The 21,054-nt window shown below is 35.1% G+C and overlaps 1 long non-coding RNA gene across 2 annotated transcripts in view; it reads left to right on the forward strand.

Moving 5' to 3' along the window:
- The window catches only part of LOC139075141 (uncharacterized), a 57,308-nt gene that overhangs the window by 13,506 nt on the left and 22,748 nt on the right, over window positions 1–21,054 (forward strand). The window contains exons 1-2 of one of the 2 annotated variants that reach the window (XR_011525243.1): window positions 6,468–6,696; window positions 14,249–14,370. This is a non-coding gene — a long non-coding RNA (uncharacterized lncRNA). Of the gene's footprint in view, window positions 1–6,467; window positions 6,697–14,248; window positions 14,371–21,054 lie in introns of those variants that run through there. The other variant, XR_011525242.1, reaches the window with a different exon arrangement.

Raw genomic sequence — 21,054 nt, forward strand, 5'->3', positions numbered from 1 at the left:
TAAATATTCATTTTAAAAACTGAGTTATTAAAGGACAAGCGGATATAGTAATTTAAAAACTATACACTGTGTGTGCAGGTTTCCTAAGTCTCTGATGAGCTAAAAAATCCTTTTCTATACTAACATGGAGAGAAAATCTAGAGCAGACCTTGGGACATTAGTCTTCTTGGGTGCTCAAAAGCTTGGGAACAACCAGTGAGCCCCAAGCCACCTCCATTTCCCCACTGCATCTGCGAGTCCGTCATACTTGGAGAACTCCCATGCGCCCCGTCTCCATCTGTCTACATGTTTAGGTAAAGAATGAATTCAATTTTAGAAGTAACATCGCTGAAAGTTGGGAGGGGACACTAGGAAGTTGAATTGTTAATGCTCCGTCTGAGAGAATCAGAGGTTTTCTTTCTAGATCCTCCTTTCACCTCAGTATGCATTGCGTCAGTCCTGATGTAGTCTTCCCTTCCCCTACTCTCCAAAGAGAGCATACCATCTTTAACTTTTTTTTTCCTGGGCTTCTTCCCTTAGAATCCAATTTAAAACATTCTTCTAGCATATCTTCCCTAATTAGTCCTTAGTCAATTTATGTCTGTTGTTCAACTTTTATCAATTTAACTCTGCAAATTTGTAAATAGGAGCATACGCTATCTGTATCCTGCATAATGTACTGAGGTCACCTACACTTCTTCTGGAAGTTATTAGGTGATGTTTAAAGTCAAATATACTATTTAATTTCTATCATTGAGATGGTTCTACGGAAAGCATAGATTTGGCAAAAGCATCCAATTAGGATAAATAAAACTTTTTCTTTCTTTTTTTCTTTTTCTTTTTGTTTTTCAGGATAAAGAATCTTGATAACTCCTTGTAGGGGAGAAGGGAAGTGGAGAAAAACTCAAACACCCAAATCATATAGTTCTATAACACCTCCAATCCAATATATTTCTAAATAATATTTTAAACTGTGCAAAAAGTCAATTCATATATTTAAGAGCAATTGCCTTTGAACTTTAAACAGCTATATTTCAGAAAAATATTTCATTTAATTGAATCTAAAGGACGGATTTCCAGTAAAAAATCAGGAATAATTGTATTAGAATTTTGTGCTTTGAAGTTAGCATGATTGCTTTTCCAAAACCAGTGTAGCTGTAACAAGGCAGTGAATAGATCTCTCCTGTACCTGGGAATCTGTCACTAGGAACCAAAACTGTAGACAAAGAGGCCTAAGTACCCTGTATTCTATGGAGAGCTTGGAAAAAAGCCCAGACACTCCTTGGGGTTGATTTGGAGAGCCCTATGCTTCTGTCTTACTACGGACTCAAAGATGTCCCTAAGGAGAAGGGTGGAGAAAGAGAGACTTGATAAAGGATGGTAAAAATAAAAGTATTTCACGTTTCTAGCCCACTAAGTTTAGATTCAATAAAATGGTTGCAGGAGCTCAGCAGTTTTCATTGTCGTTTTTGGACAGCCTCCTATGAAAGACAGGATTTTCAGCAGCGAAAAGCCATGTACTTACAAGCTAGGCTTCCGTGTAAAAATGACTTACGTGCAGCATTCCTCTTTGGAAAATAGAAGTTCTATAGGTTGTAGCTTTGAAGCTTCTGCCTCACATAGCTTCAAAAAACATAAAAAATAAATCGTTAGGCGATGGGAGAGTAATCACACCTAAAATATTTAATTATCATTAGCATTTTTTTAGCTTTTACCTATGAAAAATAATATGCAGTGTTAAAGTAAATCACACAAATCTATATTATATGATCTGAACTTATCAATTACATATCAATTTATGGCTTAGTGTTATTAGAGTTATGATCTAATAGGAGAAAAAATGATTATCCTACATCTCCAAGATGGTTTAATAAACTCTCAGTATATGTTATTCCAGGTGAAATCCTCATAAACAATTCTCCAAAGCAGTTATTTTATATGGTTTATTTAATGCAGACAATGAAATCCAAATACAGTAGCTTAAGCTCTACTATGATTATTGCAGCATGTTTAAAGTTATCTTTCATTGGGATTTATTAGGAAATAATGTGTTCATGTTCGTATTTTTCAAGTACTAAGAAAATTAAGATAATATTTATAGAAAAACTTTAAGATCACTACAAAGGTTAATAATTTTATTTATAACTTCCAAATTTTCGGATCAGAACAGTAACTTCCAATGTGAGCTTTTCAGCATTCTAGTATTTTTCTGTTTAGTTCAATGAGTGCTCCAAATTTCCAAGCTATTTTCTTAAAAAAATCTATTTTAATTCATTTCAATTAAAATTATATTTACTGAATGTTCATGCTGTACTTACTGTCTTAAATACTTTTGTTTAAAAAGTGATAAAACAATTATCAGCATCTTAACATACTTTTTATAAATTAGGCATATGTGTAAATATCAACTGTAGGGCAATCCTTCTCTTAGAGATTGGGGCCCATAGCATCAGCATCACCAGGGGACTTGTTAGAAGTGAAAATTCTCAGGTGGCAGTCTAAGCTATTGAATCAGAAACTTTGGGCTGGGCCCCCCAATCTGTGATTTTACAAGCCTGTTACATGATCTAGAAGCACACTGTAGTTTAAGAACAACTACCGTAGTGTACTGCTACTAGGAACAGATTAAAACAGATTGATAAGATTAGTTGTTCTCTATAAATTGAATCTTCCAATTGTAAAACTAGCTTCAATCTTAGCTACACATTAGAATCATCTGGAGAACTTCAAAAAATTCTTGTGCCAGGACAACAGCTCATATGAAGTAAGTGAGATTCTCTGGGGTGTGGGACACAGGCAAATTTTGTAAAGCATCCCAGGCTATTTTCATATGCAGACAAATGTGGGAACCACTGCATTTATGGAGTGAGCTCTTGGAAGAGAAATGTTCCCTGTGAGAGCTATAAAGACATTTCCTAAATATTAGGGCCACCTTATGAGGAGGTAGCAAATGAAGATGCTTGAATGCAGAGATATGACAGGTACCCTCTGCCTTATGCATTCCACAGCCTTCAAACCATCTGGAATGGTCAAAGTCAATGCATCCCTAGAATTTTCTCCAACCCTCAAAATTTACAGGAAAAAAAAAAAATAAGAAATCTGAAAAAAAATCTCTAAAAGAAAGATAACATGCTGCAGCCTAGACAAACCAGAATTAATATAGAAGTTAGTTCGATGTTTTAAAATAAGCATAATAAATATCCTCAGAAAACAGAATATTGGTAGCATGAAGGAGGAGCAAGAAATTATAAAGAAGAATAAAGCAGAAATATTAAGTTAAAAAAAAAGTACTCTTGCCTCATTCTATTCTCCTTCCCTATCTCCGCCTATATTCTCCTGGAATGTTATGAATCAGAAGTTTAGTTCTGCCTTTTTAGTTCTGCATTCCTTCCTTCTTTCCTTTTTTCCATTTCCAATTTTTGATGCTTGCTTGGTAGAAATTAATGGATTTAATTGATTATTCACCCTTGCTGCTTATATCTTTGTCCAATGTAGTGCAGAGAAAAATAAAAGGCAGTATCTAAATAGCAAGCATCCCTGCCCTTTAATCCTAGATGGCAGTAGCACCCCCTCCCCATGTTGTGACAACCAAAAATGTCTCTAGACATTGCCAAATGTACCTGGGGGGCAAAGTCACCCCCACTTAAGAAACCACTGGTAGACACTATTCTGGCTTCTCTCACCATAGATTAATTTTGCCTGTTGTTGAATTTCACACAAATGGAATCAGATTGTATGCATTTTGTTTTGTCTTTCTACTCCACTCATCGCTATCCTTGAGTGTGCACCTGTCTGTGCTGTTACAGCAGATGTGGTTTTAACCATGATCGTGAGATTGATGTGTGTTGTTGCATGTAGCTGTAATTTCTTTTCCATTGATGCAGCATTCCATTTTCTTGCTGATGGACATTTGGGTGGTTTCTAAATTTGACTATTACAAATAAAGCTAATATGACCATTTTTGTGCATGTCATTCTGTGGATATGCACTCATTTCTGTTGATGTTGGTGTTGATATTGATGTTCTGTTGATGTTGGTGTTCATTAAATCTAAGACCTTCTGTTATGAAAAGACACTATGGAGAGAGTAAAAAGGCATGTTACACTCTGAGAGAAAATATTTCAATACGTATTTTCATCACAGAACTCATATGCAGATATATAGAGAGAGCTCCTATAAATCTATGAGAAAAAGACTATCAAACTGGAAAATGACCAAAAAACTTGAAGAGACTCTTGACAAAAGATGGTATCCAAAATGACCAGTAAGCATATGAAAATATGCACAACCCAATAGTCTAAAAGATTTGTAAGTTAAAACAGTAATTAGATAACCCTACACAGCCACCAAAATGACTAAAATTGGAAAGACTGACAGAGATTATAAAATCTTGGATAAGGCTATGAAGCAAGTGGATCTTTCACATTGCTTACCCGATGAAACACTCTTACTATGAAACATACATAAATGCTCTGACTGATGAGCCTTTGAGTTGTTTCTAATATTTTGCCATTAGAAACAATGCAGCAGTAAACATTCTGGTACTTTCATCTTTGCACTCCATGTGAGAATTGGTTCTAAATTTCTAAAACAGCCTGTCTCACTATGACTTGTAGGGGCTCTTTACATATCATGGATATTAACTGTTTTATGCTATCTATGTTTAAAATGTTTTTCTTCTTGTATCACTTCTTTTAATTTTGTTTATAAGGTCTGGTAATATATAAAACTTTAAAATTTTAATTTTGTCAAGTCTATCAGTCCTCTGTTTTATGTCATCTTGTTCATATTATGGTTAGAAAAGTTGCCTCATCTAAGGAATATTAAAAAATACTTTTCTAATAGTATGTGTTTTACTCAAAAATTTAAATTGTTAAATCATTCATGGTTTATTTTTCATTATAAGGCTGGAATTATTCCTATATTATTCATTCGCTATTGAAGTGAAATTTTCCCTTTTCCGTATATCAATTCCCATATGTGTGTCTATCTTTTTCTTGACTCCTCACTTGCTTCTTTTGATCTATTTGTAAATTATTGCATCAATACCGCATTTTAAAAATACTTCAGCTTTATTTTAATTTTCTTCCTTTTCAAAAGTTTTCTGGCTCTTCTTGAACATTTCCTCATCCAGATAAGCTGTGGAATAAATTTGTTGTCTCTTCCCCCCACCAAAAAAAAACCCTCTTGAGAATTTGATTGAGCTTGGCATTTACTGTTGACTCATTTTATGTTTTTGTGATATGGAATCTTCTCATCTAAAAATGTAGCATCTATTTGTCTTAACTTTTATATACCATAGCAAAGATTTGCAGTTTATTTTATAGACCTTACGCATTTCTTGTTTGGTTTATGCCTATGTGTTTTATAGTTATTCTTGCTATTGTGAATTTGGATTATTTTATCATTTTCAAAAAGACTTAATACATGAAAAAGATAGTAATTTCAGTTGTTAATTTCACGGTATTGATAAAGTGTCTGTCACTTTCCTAACTCTCCTAGAACAACTAATAGTGTTTTCTTCTTAGTACAATTTTATTTTTCCAATTAAGTATTACATTCTAATGAAAACTTGCCTCAGTTTTTCTTTTCTGGTGAGGAAGATTAGCCCTGAGCTAACATCTTGTGCCAATCTTCCTCTATTTTGTATGTAGGACACTGCCACAGCATGATTTGACGGTGGTGTGTAGGTCCACACCCAAGATCTGAACCTGTGAACCCCAAGCCACCGAAGCAGGGTGTGTGAACTCAACCACTACACCACTGGGCAAGCCCCGGCCTTTTATTTTAAAAATTTTAGTTCTTATTTATTTCAGTCGATGTATTATTTCAATCATGGCCTCCAATATAATGTCAATATCTTGGAATTCTAGTGGTGTTAGTGGACAACCTTGTTTCTTTTTTTTTCTTTTGCTTAAATGGTATTCATTCTACTGTTCTACTTATAAGTACACAGAGTTTGCATTTGTTTTCTGGGCATGGTTTTATTATGATAAGTAAGTTTCCTTCAAGTGCAAAATTACTCTTAACTAGTGTGGACAATTCTTTCTGCCATTCTACTCGATGCATACATCCTCTGAAAAGAGCATGATGTAGGAAGAGAGGAATCTCTGTATTCAGATCAAGTCAGTTCCTGTTTGCTTCTCATTGTGGGAGACTTTTTTTTTTTTGAGGAAGATTAGCCCTGAGCTAATCTTTGATGCCAATCCTCCTCTTTTTGCTGAGGAAGACTGGCCGTGAGCTAACATCTGTGCCCATCTTCCTCTACTTTATATGTGGGATGCCTACCACAACATGGCTTTCCAAGCAGTGCCATGTCTGCACCCAGGATCTGAACTGGCGAATCCTGGGACGCCGAAGTGGAACGTGCACACTTAATCACTGTGCCACCAGGCCGGCCCCTGCAAGACTTTTCTAAGATGACTCTTTATTCTAGTGTTTAATGTATGTCTTTTTTTCTTTTTTTCTTTTTTTTTTTTTTGAGGAAGATTAGCCCTGAGCTAACATCTGCCACCAGTCCTCCTCTTTTTGCTGAGGAAGATGCCCTGAGCTAACATCCATGCCCATCTTCCTCTACTTTATATGTGGGATGCGCGCCACAGCATGGCTTGATAAGCTGTGCATAGGTCTGCACCTAGGATCCGAAGCAGCTAACCCTGGACTGCCAAAGCGGAACATGTGAACTTAACAACTGTGCCACTGGGCTGGCCTCTCAATGTATGTATTTTTTAACCAACAGGGCCCCAGAATGCAAAGCTAATATTTAATCTGTTGTAATCTGGCGTACATGCAGAGTAATATAGTATTGACCTGGTTTATAAACACAAAACAACATATTATGTTGTTACGAGCATTTTAAGGGATTTTCAGGGATAATTTCAAATATTAAACAGATTTTCACCTTAGAGACTGAGTTCTGAACTTAATCCTCTTGTAAAATGCAAATTTACTGCACCTTTATAAATGAAACGAGTCTATGATTTTCTATTTTTATGAAATTTGTCAGCATTAGGCATCAGAGTTCAATTAGATTTCTAAAATAAATGGGAAAGCATTTTTTTTTAAATCTATGCTCTTAAATATTTTAAATAACATGGACTAAGTAGCAAGGTTTATCATTGACTATGTTTTCTATTTATTTTATATAATTTGGTTTATTTAAGTTTCTTACATTTTTCAATCAGCTCTAGTAGTTTATGTTACCATATATTTCCTACAGAAATATTTCTAAATTTAACTTAATATAATTTTATTCCCTTACAATTTTTAATCTTATTCTTCTCTGTCATTATATTCCTATTATAATTGATAATGTTTATTTTTTATTTCTCTCTGTTTTTTTCTTATCAGGCTCACTAGGAGTCTATTTTGTTGGTCATTTCAAAATTCCAGTTCTTAGTCTTGTTAACCATACTGTTTTTTTTAATGTGGTAAGAATACTTAACATAAGATTTATCATCTTAACAAATTTTAAGTGTTCAATACGTTATTGTTGACTCTAGGTACCGTGTTGGACAGCAAGACTCTAGAGCTTATTCATCTTACTTAACTGAAACTTTATACCTATCAATTAATTGCTCTTTGTTTCCTACTCCCCCCAGCTCCTGGTAACCACCATTTCAGTCTTTGATTTCATCCGCTGGACTATTTTAGATGTTTCATATAAGTAGAATCATGCAGTCTTTATCTTTCTGTGTCTGGCTTATTTCACTTAGCATAATGTCTGCAAGATTCATCCACACCATCACATATTGAAGAATTTTCTTCTTTTTTTAAAAGCTGAATAGTATTCCATTGAATATATATATACCCATTTTCTTAATCCATTCATTTATCCACAGACATTTAGGTTGTTTTCATATCTTAGCTATTATGAGTAGTGCTGCAATGAACACAGAGTGCTAATATCTTGCTGAGATCCTGATTTCAGTTTTTTGTACATATACCCAGAAGTGCAGTTGCTGGATCATTATTTTTTATTTATTTATTTATTTTTAAAGATTGGCATCTGAGCTAACAACTGTTGCCAACCTTTTTTTTTTTTTTTCTGCTTTATCTCCCCAAATTCCCCCGGTACATAGTTGTATATCTTAGTTGCAGGTCCTTCTAGTTGTGGCATGTGGGACACCGCCTCAACGTGGCCTGATGAGCATTGCCATGTCCTCGCCCAGGATCCGAACCAGCGGAACCCTGGGCCACCACAGCGGCCACAGGACCAGCCTCCATTATTTTTAAATTTTTAAGAAACCTACTGTTTTCCATAGTGGCTGCACCATTTTACATTTCTGTCAACAGTGTACAATGATTCCAGTTTATCCACATCCTCGTCAACACTTGTCCTTTGTTTTTTTTTAATAATAGCCGTCCTGACAGGTGTAAGGTGATTTCTCATTGTGGTTTTGATTTGCATTTCCCCAATGATTAGTGACAATGAGCATTTTTTCGTATGCCTGTTGGCCATTTGTATATCTTCTTGGGAGAAATGTCTGTTGAAGTCTTTAGCCCATTTCTAATTGAGTTATTAGGTTTTTGGTTATTGAGTTGTAGGAGTTTCTTATATATTTAGGAAATTAACCCCTTATCGGATACATGATTTGAAATATTTTCTCTCAATCAGTAGGTAACTTTTCATTCTGTTGATTGTTTCCTTTGCTGTGCAGAAGTTTTTGTTTGATGTAATCAAAGCCCCAAAGACATTTTGTGCAGAATTAGAGAAAACAATTCTATAATTCATATGGAACCACAAAAGACCACAAAAGGCCCAATTGATCCTCAGAAATAACAAAGTTGGAGGCATCATACTGCCTGATTTAAAAGTATATTATCGGGGCTGGCCCCGTGGCCGAGTGGTTAAGTTCACACGTTCTGCTGCAGGCGGCCCAGTGTTTCGTTGGTTCGAATCCTGGGCGCAGACATGGCACTGCTCATCAAACCACGCTGAGTCAGTGTCCCACATGCCACAACTAGAAGGACCCACAATGAAGAATATACAACTATGTACCGGGGGGCTTTGCGGAGAAAAATGGAAAAAAATATATACATATTATCAAGCTACAGTAATCAAAACAGTATGGTACTGGCATAAAGACAAACATAAACCAATGGAACAGAATGGAGAACCTAGAAATAAATCCACACATATATGGTCACTTGATCTTTGACAAGGGTGCCAAAAATACACAAGGAGGGAAGGATAGGCTCTTCAACAAATGGTGTTGGGAAAACTGCATATCCACATGTAGAAGGATGAAATCAGACACTTGTTTTACACAATACACAAAAATCAGGTCAGAATAGATTAAATGCTTACTCATAAAACCTGAAACTGTAAAACTCCTAGAAGAATACATAGGGGAAAGCTTCATGACATTCATCTTGGTAATGACTTCATGCAGATGACATCAAAATGATAGGCAAAAGGGGACTGGCCTGCTGGAACAGCAGTTAAGTTCACAAGTTCCACTTCAATGGCCTGAGGTTCGCCATTTAGGATCCTGGGTGTGGACCTACATGTGCATGTCTTGTCAAGCAATGATGTGGCAGGCATCCCACATATAAACTAGAGGAAGATGGGCATGGATGTTAGCTCAGGGCCAGTCTTCCTCAGCAAAAAAGAAGAGGATTGGCAGCAGATGTTAGTTTAGGGCTAATCTTCTTGAGAAAAAAAAATGACAGGCAACAAAAATGAAAATAAAGTGGGACTACACACTAATATTTAAGAAATTTTACATTTAAAATCCAGTTTAATGTCATCCACCTAAATTCATTTGATATATTTTATTGCTTTTTATCTACCTTCTTAAGTTAAATGCATAATTCATTTATTTTCTATACCTTCCCTCTCTAATTAAGAGGGACATTTTTTAGTGCATAGAGCTTTGTCTGAATCCTATAGGTATTCCTTGTAAAGTTTTCATTAGTATTAGTTTAAAACAGAGTGTATTTTTTAAAATTTGGTTTCCTTTTTAGGAAAAATATTTAGAGGATTTTTCTTTTAATTCCTGTTTTATATTAATTTTTTAAATATGTTTTATTGCATTGAATTTAGGGAATGTTGACTTGATTGTTACTATTTGGAAATTTTAATGAGTTTTTTTAGTGACAAAGGCATAACTGATTTTATAAATAATATTTGTAATTTCAAAACGAATATATATTCATGGTACGGCATAAGATTCTAGGGAGGCTGAGGGTGATGTGCAAATCTCTTGCCTCAGTTCTTTGTCTCCTCAGCCTGTTGAATTCGGAGGCAAGTAAGTTCCTGTCTCCTAATGTGAATTCTTTGGGGAGGGAGGGAGGCTGACAATCTTTCTTTCTAATACTCTTGCTTTATATATTTTGCTGCTACATTAAAGGAACAGGTGTTTATAACTGTTCATAATGTTATAATTTTTCCCATTATAAAAGATTAACATTTGTCTCATTAATGCAAAATAAGACTTTTTTCTTGATTACTGTGTCATCTAATGTAAACTTGCCATCTTACAATATTTTTGGTTGCTTGTATCAGTTATATTTTTGCCTATATATTTATTTATTTGCCCATTCTTAGTTTTTTTTAGTATAAGCTACATATACCTGGATTTGCTTTCCTTTTTTCCTTTAAAAACATATAAAGCTTTTTAACCTTAATTTACGTGTATTGTAATAATCTTTTATTTGTCTTATTTATCCTAGTTGAATTTGCATTCCATGTTTACTAGTTTTCTTATGTGTTCTTTTCTTGACTTTTTAAATTTTGCTAAAATAAGAGTTTTATTCATTCTATTTTTCTCTTTCACGATTTGAATATTTTTGTGTAAAATTTGCATTTTCCTAGTGGTGTCCTTAATTTTTAGAAAATATATTTATAGCTATAGATTTTGGAAAATGTGATGCTTTTCTGTTCTCTCATCCTTTGTGTATAATTTGTTTTTCTACTCCTAAATTTTTTTAAGATCAATTCTATGTCGTAAGTGTCCTGACATGTTACTATATAATACTATGGTGGGATTTTTGCATATGTCATTGTCACCTTGTAATTTCTGATAAAGTTAGTTATTTTGCTTATTCTCACTTTTTTAATTTTCCCAGGATCTCAAAAATTCATATATGAATGTTGAAACTTTCTCTTATTATCCCACTGTAGCTGTGAAAGAACAATTTCAGTCTGAGCTTTTATGTGCAAGAAGTTCTAGACTAAGGGTCTCTAGGGGAAAAAGAGGAGAGTTGTGAAGATGAATACCTGACTCTTGCCCTGAAAACCTGTCAGTTTATTTTGGGAAATAGACACATAACTGACCTATCTGGATCCAAATATATCAGTGATGAATAGAAATGAACTGAATTTCCAGTCAGGGAAGAAAATAAGGGCAGAAGGGAGAGCATGAGCAAAAGAATAAGGGAAAATGTGAAAGTGACTGGCATGTTCACACACCGAACAATGATGGAAGAAATCTAAAGCCAAAAGGCTGGGACTGAGGGGCAAGGGATACACCTAGAAATGATAAGGGATGTGTGCATGGGAGGACTGGGAGTATGGACTTTATTCTGCATGCAGTTAGAATAACTGAAAGATTTTGTTCAAGGGAATGATATGAAAAAGCTTAAGAATGATAACTCAGGTAGTGAATGGAAGATGATTTAGAGAGAGCTGGGAGTCTGTGAACAAGGGTAGTGGAAGGAAAGAAGGAAGCAAGGAATTTATTTAAAGACATTTTTAACACCCATATATCAAAACTAGTAAGCAAATTGGATGTGGGTATTATTGGAGATGGGGTGGTCAGAGTTGTCTCTTAGATATCAAGTATGAATGATTGATGGATGCTGAAGTCATTAACTGAGCTTTAGACAAGGTGGAAAAGCAGATTTTATTGTATATAAAATTTGTTTTGGGAAGCAGTAGAATTTAGCAATCAGATAGACTTGCATTCAAATCACTGTACTTGCTCTCAATGGTTTTTTGACATTGTGCACGTTACTTAATCACTCTGATTCTTAGTTTCTTTCATGGTAAAACACATAGAGTAATTCCTCTCAAATGGTTATTATGGAAATTGAAACAGATAATGTATGTGAAATATATTAATATTTCTATCATGTTATTATTTATTACTATTTTTGTACATAATATTCTTGAGATTTATATTATAGAAGTATATAGATGTTCAGAGTTTGGAAGGTGAATAAAAATAAGCCTTGCACTCTGGAGAAAGTTTAATACTGGAAAAAAAATTTTCTATAGTTGATATCATGGAAGGGACTGTACAAAGACCATAACAGGAACAAAGATGTCTTTCATCAGTCACAAGAGAGCAGATGAAAAACTAATGCTAAACGAGCCAGATAAATAATAGTGAATGATAAAAAGGAAGATCAAAATAGTAGTGTCAATTAAGCTAAAAGAGGAGATAATGTCCAGGAAGGCAGATATCACAAAGAAATCAAGGCAAGTGAAAAATTAAAAGTCTATTTGACAGTCCAGAGGTCAATTTCAGGTAGTTTCAGTGAAGTGGTTGAGGGAAAAAAATTCAGTGCAGTGGATTCAAGACTCACTGGGAGGTATAAGAGTAAAAAAATGAGTGTAGATTATTCTTAAGAGCGTGTGTCCAAAGAGGAGAAAGACGTGGAAGCTGAAATACATTGATCATTGTCTCTGTTTTCTGCGTGGAAAGGATTGAACATGTTTGAAGACCAAGGTGAGAGTATCAGACAAGAGGTAGGTTAGGGATTCAAGGAAAGTAGTGAAAGTACAGTAAAACCACTGAGGAGAATGGGAAAGGAAGTCAAAAGAAGGTGTTGACTTACTTCATTCATATAAATGATCATGCAGTTATATGCTCAAGCTGAAAAATAAAAAGTTCTGTATCCAAATAAAAATTTGAGTAAAATCTCAACACACAGCTCTGCATCGTGTATTTCCTCCAGTTCCTACTGGTGTGTCCTGTTATAAGATGTATACATCATTTCTGGGGCCCTCACAAGTATTACAAAAATCATAGGATACTCTTCGATTTTCAGATTTTGTTTTAACTTATTCTCTGTTGGCATTTCTTATGCCTCATCCATCCTATATCTGACTATCTGTGTTTCCAAAACATGCATATTTCACAAAGGAATATATTTCCATTTTCTGCTACAGGCACATATTCTGCAGAATCTATTACGTTACAAATGCAACCTTTGGGAAAAAATGAGAAGTCAGTAACTCCTGTAGGTCGTAGAAAGAGGTTAGAAAACAGTAGATGTAATACACAATTATCATCTGTTTTCTAGCACTCCTTAATGACAAGGTGGGCTAAATAGCAATTACTATCCTTGAGAAAGTTGGGCTTGTCAAATGCAGCATCTAAGAAAGAAAAAAATATAAATAAAATCAGTGGGGGTTTTTTTTTGGTTTGTTTATTCAATGGCCAAATAGTTACCATATAGGATTAATTTTATTTGTGTAGTTCTGTTACCAAATAGAGTAAAAATCCCAGTGAAAGAACATAAATATTTATTAGGCAAAAGGATGTTTGTGGAATCTTCTCCTTCACTTAATTCTAGATAAGCAAAATTATTTTACCGTGTTGTATTAGGAGAGATCTAAACTGGGCATTTTTATTATGATTTTGTCCCTGCTAGTTCCTACATTTCTTAAAGCTATCAGCAGAGCTAATTTAGAATTTATAAAACTGCATTTACCAATATTGAGCTATAATGATGTAAAAAGTTTCAATTCAGTAGTCATGTCATATTTGGTCAATAGCCAGCAATTGCCATTAGTGATAAGTGAAGCACCTATAAGAAGTACCAACTCTGTGAGAGAAACAGATCAAAGGGAAGTGAAGTGATCTGTAATGAGCAGAGAAAAATCAATAAGGAAAAAAAAGAGCCTATCTCTTAAAATGAATGAAAAAGAGACTGGCTGATATTTGAACTACATTTGTTCCATGTAAGTAGTCACTGTGAGTGGTAAAGCTTAGTGCAAAAACCTTCTTTCTTGCTTTAATTCTCCAATTGCAAGTCTATTCTAAAACTGTATACAGTGATTGTATCTAATAATACATTGAACAATATGTGTCTTCTTTAAAAATCATGTTTAAAGAGGCAAACTTAAAGCAAGGTCTACGCTATACAGAATCCTCTCTATGCAATAGTAACTCACACACCTGATTGGCATTCTAGACTACATCACTTCTACTAGCCTAATTAAGATTGAATAAAGAACAGCATGTGAATTCTCAGTCTGCTATGTAGGTTGGCCTTGGGGCTAACTTAATTCAATGTTCTGTCTTGAATCATGTAGAAAACTTCTCAGGAAAACATCAAAGAAGAATTCATAAGTCCTTGAAGACTAAACTATATCATGGATCCCAGCAGGATAAATGGGAACTTTGACAAGAATGGAGAATGTGGGACCTCAAAGGTGTAGGTACAATTGCTCTGCTACTCTGTTAAGCTCCTCCCATTAAGAAAACTGCCTCAGCTTTTCATTAACAATAGGCTTTTCTAGGAAATCCATTGCTTTAACTGGAGAATGCACTAAAGCAGGGAAATTCAGGATTTTAGCGGGGACATTCAGTACATCACTTCACTGCTCAAATACACTATTGCTTTATGTCTCTCCAGGATGAGACAAAATCAGGAGGATATCTAGCACTTCTAAACTTGAAGGGCAAGGGTCATCATTTCTGATCATGGAGGTTTTGGGGAGGGTAAGGAAACAGTGGCATTTTATCTCACCCTACTACCCAAATGTCTTTATTAATTCAAATATTTGGATTCCAAGTCAAGGGCTCTGTGGTAACCAGCCTTCAATATGTCCCCTAATGCTTCCTGGTATCCGCACCCTTGTGAATTGTACTAGGGTTGGCCTATTTGACAAATCAAATATGGCGGAAGGGATGGTATATCTCTTCTGAGTTTAAGTTAAGAGATTATAGCTTCCGACTTGGTTGTGTTCTCTCTCTCTCTCTCTGATCACTCCATCTGGGGGAAGCCCTATGGAGAGGCCCACATGGTGAGGAACGGAAACCTCTAATAGGCCTGTGAAGGAGCTTGGAAACAGATTTTCTAGCCTCAGTCAAGCCATAGAGATGCAGACCAGCCAACAGCTTGACTGCAACCTCATAAGACACCCTGAGCCAAAAACAAAGGACTGAGCTACTTCTAGATTCCTGACTCTCAGAAACTGTGTGATGTAATAAAAGCTTCTTGTCTTAAGTAACCAAATTTTGCAGTAATTTTTCATGTATTAAAAGATGATTAATATGGGCCGTTTCCATCTACACTGGGACACAACTTTTTCATTTTTGAAATGATTTTTTTAAGACGAGTCATGTCAAAGATTCTTTTACTTTATGATTGTCACTGATAGAGTGGAACCATGCCTTTTTAGAAACCATGAGCCTTTGCGTCTGGGAAATTTAAAAGAAAAAAGATTCTCTTCTGGTTTTCAGGATTTTAGTGATTTTATTTAGCTCATGGTGTCTAGGACACATGATAGGCACTAAGGTTACAGACAATCTTTATAAAACCTGTAAAGGTTTATGTTCTGCAATTATGCATATTTATTGTCCTCCTTTCTCCAAGTTACCCTGGCTTCTTGCACTAGTCTATATGTATAAGTTGAAGATAATAATAGTACTGGGTTATTGGAGTGATAAAATGAGTAAATATATGTAAAGTACTTCAAACAGTGCCTGGAATTTTGAAATTATTATATACATGCCCCTTCCTGTATTGTCTCCTTCTCATCATTCTGCCTGTTATAAGGAAAGGAAACATTGGTTGATTTAAGGACTACAGTGTCAATTAACCCAAGAAAGTAATAGAGAAGAAACATTAGCAAACTAGGTTTGAATGCAGATTCTGCCATGTAAGCAAGGAGTCCAGAGTATACCTCCAATACAGATGTTGATTTAATATATATCCTTTCTTTAAAAAATAGATTTTTCTTATTGTAGAAAACACTTTACCATTATAATTTAATCAGAAAGTATTAGGGAAATAAGGTTGTAAAGGAACTAAAGGGTCATACCATTTTAATTATTTGAGCAGTCATACGAACCAAGAGGGACAGGGGGAGAGGGATTTTCCCCTCCCCACAACTAAAATGCGCTGCACGTATTTTCTAGACTAATATTCTTACTGCCATCATTTTTAATACAGATGTTTACAGCTTTCACTATCTATGCATTCGCTGATGGTATGATTTCCCAATAGCCATGTGGAGATTCTGGGGCCTCCTTTCAGGAATTCTTCTATGTCCTACTTCAGTGCAGCGGAACAAAGACCTTCTATTAAATTAGGGTTTTTTCGTGTATGTCATTTTTATTCTTGATGTCTCATAAAGGGCTGATTTTTCTCTTCCCTGCTTAACCTATTAACTCCTGTCTGGTTTTGGTTTAAGCAACAGCACAGAGTACATGCACAAGGGGCTCATCAGAGACAACGACCTCAAACTCAGTGCTGTTCAGTGTCTCAAAATCTTTGTGGAAATAAGTAGTATTTACAAAGGATTTCTTGCAAATTAAGCAGTCCATTTTTCTTGCTCAGAGATTCTTACATTACCTTGGGTAAAGGAAGATCTAAGAGCACATTAAAAGGACATATAACTTTTATGCATATAAATTTTAATGGGCAGTCTATTATTTTTGTCACGTATTCAAAGTGGTCTGTAACTAAGAAATGATTAAGAATCATTTCACCTGAAATTTTCAAATCTATAGTTGGATTAATGCATAAGGGCGGAAGGCTGTGTGCCATGTACCTGGACTTCAGTACTCCAAAACTGAAACATGTATATATACATACACACACACGTATATGTTAAAAACAACAATAACAGAAGCAAAACATATCACTTTGATTAATGAAGATATTTATCTTTGGTATCTGTATGAGCAATAAATGTGCTTCTTTGAGAAACTGTCCTATCATTGTATATTGGAAGCGATGGCTCGAGTAACTGGTTGTGTTTCCTCTGGCTTTACTGTTATAGACAGTGCACTGCCAAATTAGAGGCTCCATGTTAGCTGTTGTACCCCAGGACATGCATTTTGTGTAGCTTTTGAATCTATTGTTTCTACCCTCATTGGCCTTTACTACAAATTCTTTGTTTCTTTTTGATACCCATTTTGTTGTACTATGTATTTTTATAAGTTGCCCTAAATCATTTCCAAAAGTACTGACTGTACAAATATAAATGAGTAAATAAATAATAATAGTGGCCGAGGAAGCCCATAAAGCTTTTTGCTTGTTTGTTTTATACATTTTTTTCACAAGGTCCACAGTTTTAAAGTGCTTTCAGAAATTGTTTCTTTAATAACATACTTTTGTAGTTTTTGTTGTAAATATTTATTACCAAAGTTTAAAAGCTACTAATGTATCCCTAATAAAGTGGTAAGAGAAAAGGAGCCAACATTGAAAAATGAATTCAAAGTATTTTAACCTGAATAGGGAAGATTTTTCCTCCCCCTTAGGTTTAAAAACATATTTTAGGCATCACTGCTTTTGGTAGATGTGCTATTTTGCAGTTGCTTGTTCAGAAAATCTAACAAAATTGAATATACTACTCAGAATGTGTCTATCTTGTCTTCTACTTATAAACACAATTATGAAATTCTGCCTTGGGATGTATTTTAGTGCACACCAGTGTATTTTGCGTACATGTTTGAGTGTATAACTAAGCTTTGTCTTTTAGTAAAATTGCAGTCATTTATATACTCTCTATTTTGATTTCTTTTAGTCTTAAACTTGCATTTGTAAAAAGTTAACAATAGATACTGCTTCTTTCTTGCTGTTTGGTACAAACAGCTTGCTGACTACTATCTTATTGTATTGTGATAGGATGTACCGAAGAATGGAAAAAGGGTAAAAAAGAAAATTGATTTTTCTTTTCATAGCCTAAGTAGGACTCCCAGTCTACAATCCCATCTATAGAATAATCATTTGAATGTATGTTTAGTGGGAAAGTCAAAAGCCCAAGCCTTGGGCATAGCGTGTCTAATAAGCAAGCCCTAGAGATCTGCTATAAACTGTTTCTCCCCAGACAGTATTAATTGTGCTGTAATGAAGCATTGAGGGTTAGCCTAGGGAAAAGAATGAGAATTCTATTCACATTACACAAAACTCTAGCAGTGACAGATTAGGTAAAATTTAAAAAGCACCGTTATATATATTTTTCTAACCTCAACAGAAGCTACTACAACTCTCCTCTTTGTGTAGCCTGTATGCCCAAGAATATGTTATGTCCTCAAACTGAAGAGCTTCGTTCATCACACATCTCATCCCAGCCTAGGCCTAGGCTTAGTTCTGTGCATGGTGCATGGTGCATGGTAAGTACTCAGTAAATACTTGTAGAATAATTGATAACACTCTAAGGAGAAAGAAAAGCCCTGCACGGTGGACCTGTGACTCAGATACAGCTGTCAGGGAAGAAAAATGAAGTGTGCTGGTTGCCAAAAACCAAGTTTGCTGAAATAAAAGGAAGTGGCAGTCTGGTAGCTCCTAGTCAGAGAGCTGATATGCACTGCTCCTGTTCACATTATGGGTGATTTAGTGCTAGGCCGGAAGATGTGGTCATTGCTCTACTCAGCTTCTGCTAGAAGAATCAGAGCCAGGCTGAGCCTTAGACAAGGAAAAGATAATGTGAGCATCACTTCCTTCACGAGTTTGCAGTGAATCACTAAACTATAAAGACTTTACTCTTAATACACAAAGAGAAAAACCCATGATAGGTTTTTAAGGACTGTTAACATAGCCTGATGGGCAAACTTTCCAAGTAGTCAGAAGTAGGCAGGGAAAAGTGGAACTAAGACACTTCAGAGTGAAGATTAATGGACTTGAGAGTGAATATTGAAGGGGTAGCTACTTGGAGCTATTTTCTTTCCACTTTTGGAGAAACTCAGTGTCACTGTGTAAAAAAGTGTCTAAAATAAAATAAGAACTATAGACATATGCATTTAGGGATATGGAATCAACTCAGAGAAAGTAAAGGCATGCTTCTAGGTTCTTCTACTATCTTCCTTTGAAGAGTGCTTGGGCATTAATCACTTTAATTAATTTCTTCATGTCTCTCCATTACTACTTTATCCATCAGGATTTGGCCTGAGAAGTAGAATCACTATGAGTGATATAGATTAAAGATTTATTATAGAGACCTTTCACCTCACACAATTGTGGGAACTGGAGCAAAAATTTATGCAAAGCTGTTGCCTGTCCATCTTGTGCTAGGCCTCAAGTCTCAAAAGGTCATCTAAGCCAGCAGTCTGGAAAGAAAGCTGGATGTATATAATACATAGAAACAGAGAAATTGTTTCTCTGAGAACAGAAAAAAATTGAAACCAATGAGGAGAGACTGCAATCCATGCGGCAAAATGGAGACCCACATCTGTCTTTTCCTGCTACCAAATCTATGGGTAGGAGAAGCTGGTGCCTTTTGTTGTAGAGCTGAATACAAAACTTCAAGTTCATGGTTAGCCTCAAGTTCTTCAATAATATCATTTTATCAGATTTCTGTGACCCTCCCCAAACACATACATGTCCACTCTCTACAGAGCACCAAAAAATTCTCCAAAAGACAAAAATAAGGGCTACCAAATATCATCCGGAATTGAACCACAGTTATCTTCAAGACAAAGAACACTTTCTGAGGGTGCTTTTAGACTAGAAGAGGTTTTCCAAGAGGATGATTCTGAATACAATGAAATGGAATCTTTTCCTACCTTTTTCAGGATCTGTGTGCAGTAGTGGTAACTTTAAAAGAAGATTCATTGGTCACCTGAAAAAGATGACTCTTTCCATCCCTGTTCCTTCAGAATTAGTGTTGTATTTTGTAGCTGTCTCTACAAAGGCCATGTCTATCAGATTAATCCCTGATCACATGAAGACTGTCCATTGGTAGTCATCCAGATGACCTGTGTTGTAGTACTGTGCCATTCAGGAATTTAGTGCCAGCTAAATGCACTGGCTGAGCAATGAAGCTTCGATGTGCACAGTAGTAATGCTATTTTTATTCTTCCTGTAGGGAGGAATGTTGGAGACTGGCTTTTTAAAAATAACCAGTTTAGAATGAAGCAGCCATATGGCTGATTATAATGATGGTTTTCATTTTAGTTCAGTTTTGGTAAAGTTAGAATCTGATACTATAAGTACTCTGTCATATAACAGCAGAAGAAAACCTAGGCATTTCAGTCTTAGCATTCATGCTTGTACATAAACCTTGCAATTCTAAAGATAATGTGGAGGACCAAGCATTTTTATTAAAATTTTCATATTTACATAATGCCTTACTGTAATGTTTACTCTAAAATAATTGGGGGACTAGTGGGAAATTGAGGAAAAGAAATGAACATACAAGAATTACTCCTTAAGAAAGGAATTTATAAGACACAGTTTACCTAATGCAGGTGAAATTGGAATCAAGCAATCTATAAAGCTACATGTTCACATTTTTAGATTTGGTTCACATTAATAAGGACATTAAAAAAGAGATTATTTGGTCACATAAAAGAGATGATTCTCCATATGCTTTTTGCCTAAGAACCAATGTTGTCTTTTGTAGTAATGTATTGTCTTTTCTTTGGCTGTGTCTTATCATAAAGTAAAAGATGTAGAAATTAGAAAAGAAAGGGAAAATCAAAGAAATATGAGATCTATGTGTATTGCTGCAGTGATTTTTGAATTTGTCCAAATGTTTTCCTGTGAAGTTTGCAAAAAATGCTTTTCTCAAACATGGATGCCAGAACAAGTGCATTAACTTGCTACGGTAAGTTTTAGATGGAAAAAGTTGATAATATTAATTTTAAAGTTTGTATTACAAAGTTGCCTTTTGAAAGACATCACATTATGTCCAGATCTGGAAATATAAATGCTATGTTATTTTTGTGAGTATCACAGTATCACAATATTATGTCTGTTAGGTCTGTCACGTAATATCAGGTGTCAGCGTTGAATTACTCACTACATAACTTAATTCTTAGATACTGAATATCATTTAATTTTTTTAGACTAGTATATTTGTGTAAAACAAATGTACTAATTTAAAACAAAATTGTGGGGGAATTAAGAAAGATTTAAAGAGATGCCAATTACGTTTAGAATTTGTCT

The sequence above is a fragment of the Equus przewalskii genome, chromosome 13, assembly GCF_037783145.1.
Source record: "Equus przewalskii isolate Varuska chromosome 13, EquPr2, whole genome shotgun sequence".
Classification (NCBI taxonomy): domain Eukaryota; kingdom Metazoa; phylum Chordata; class Mammalia; order Perissodactyla; family Equidae; genus Equus; species Equus przewalskii.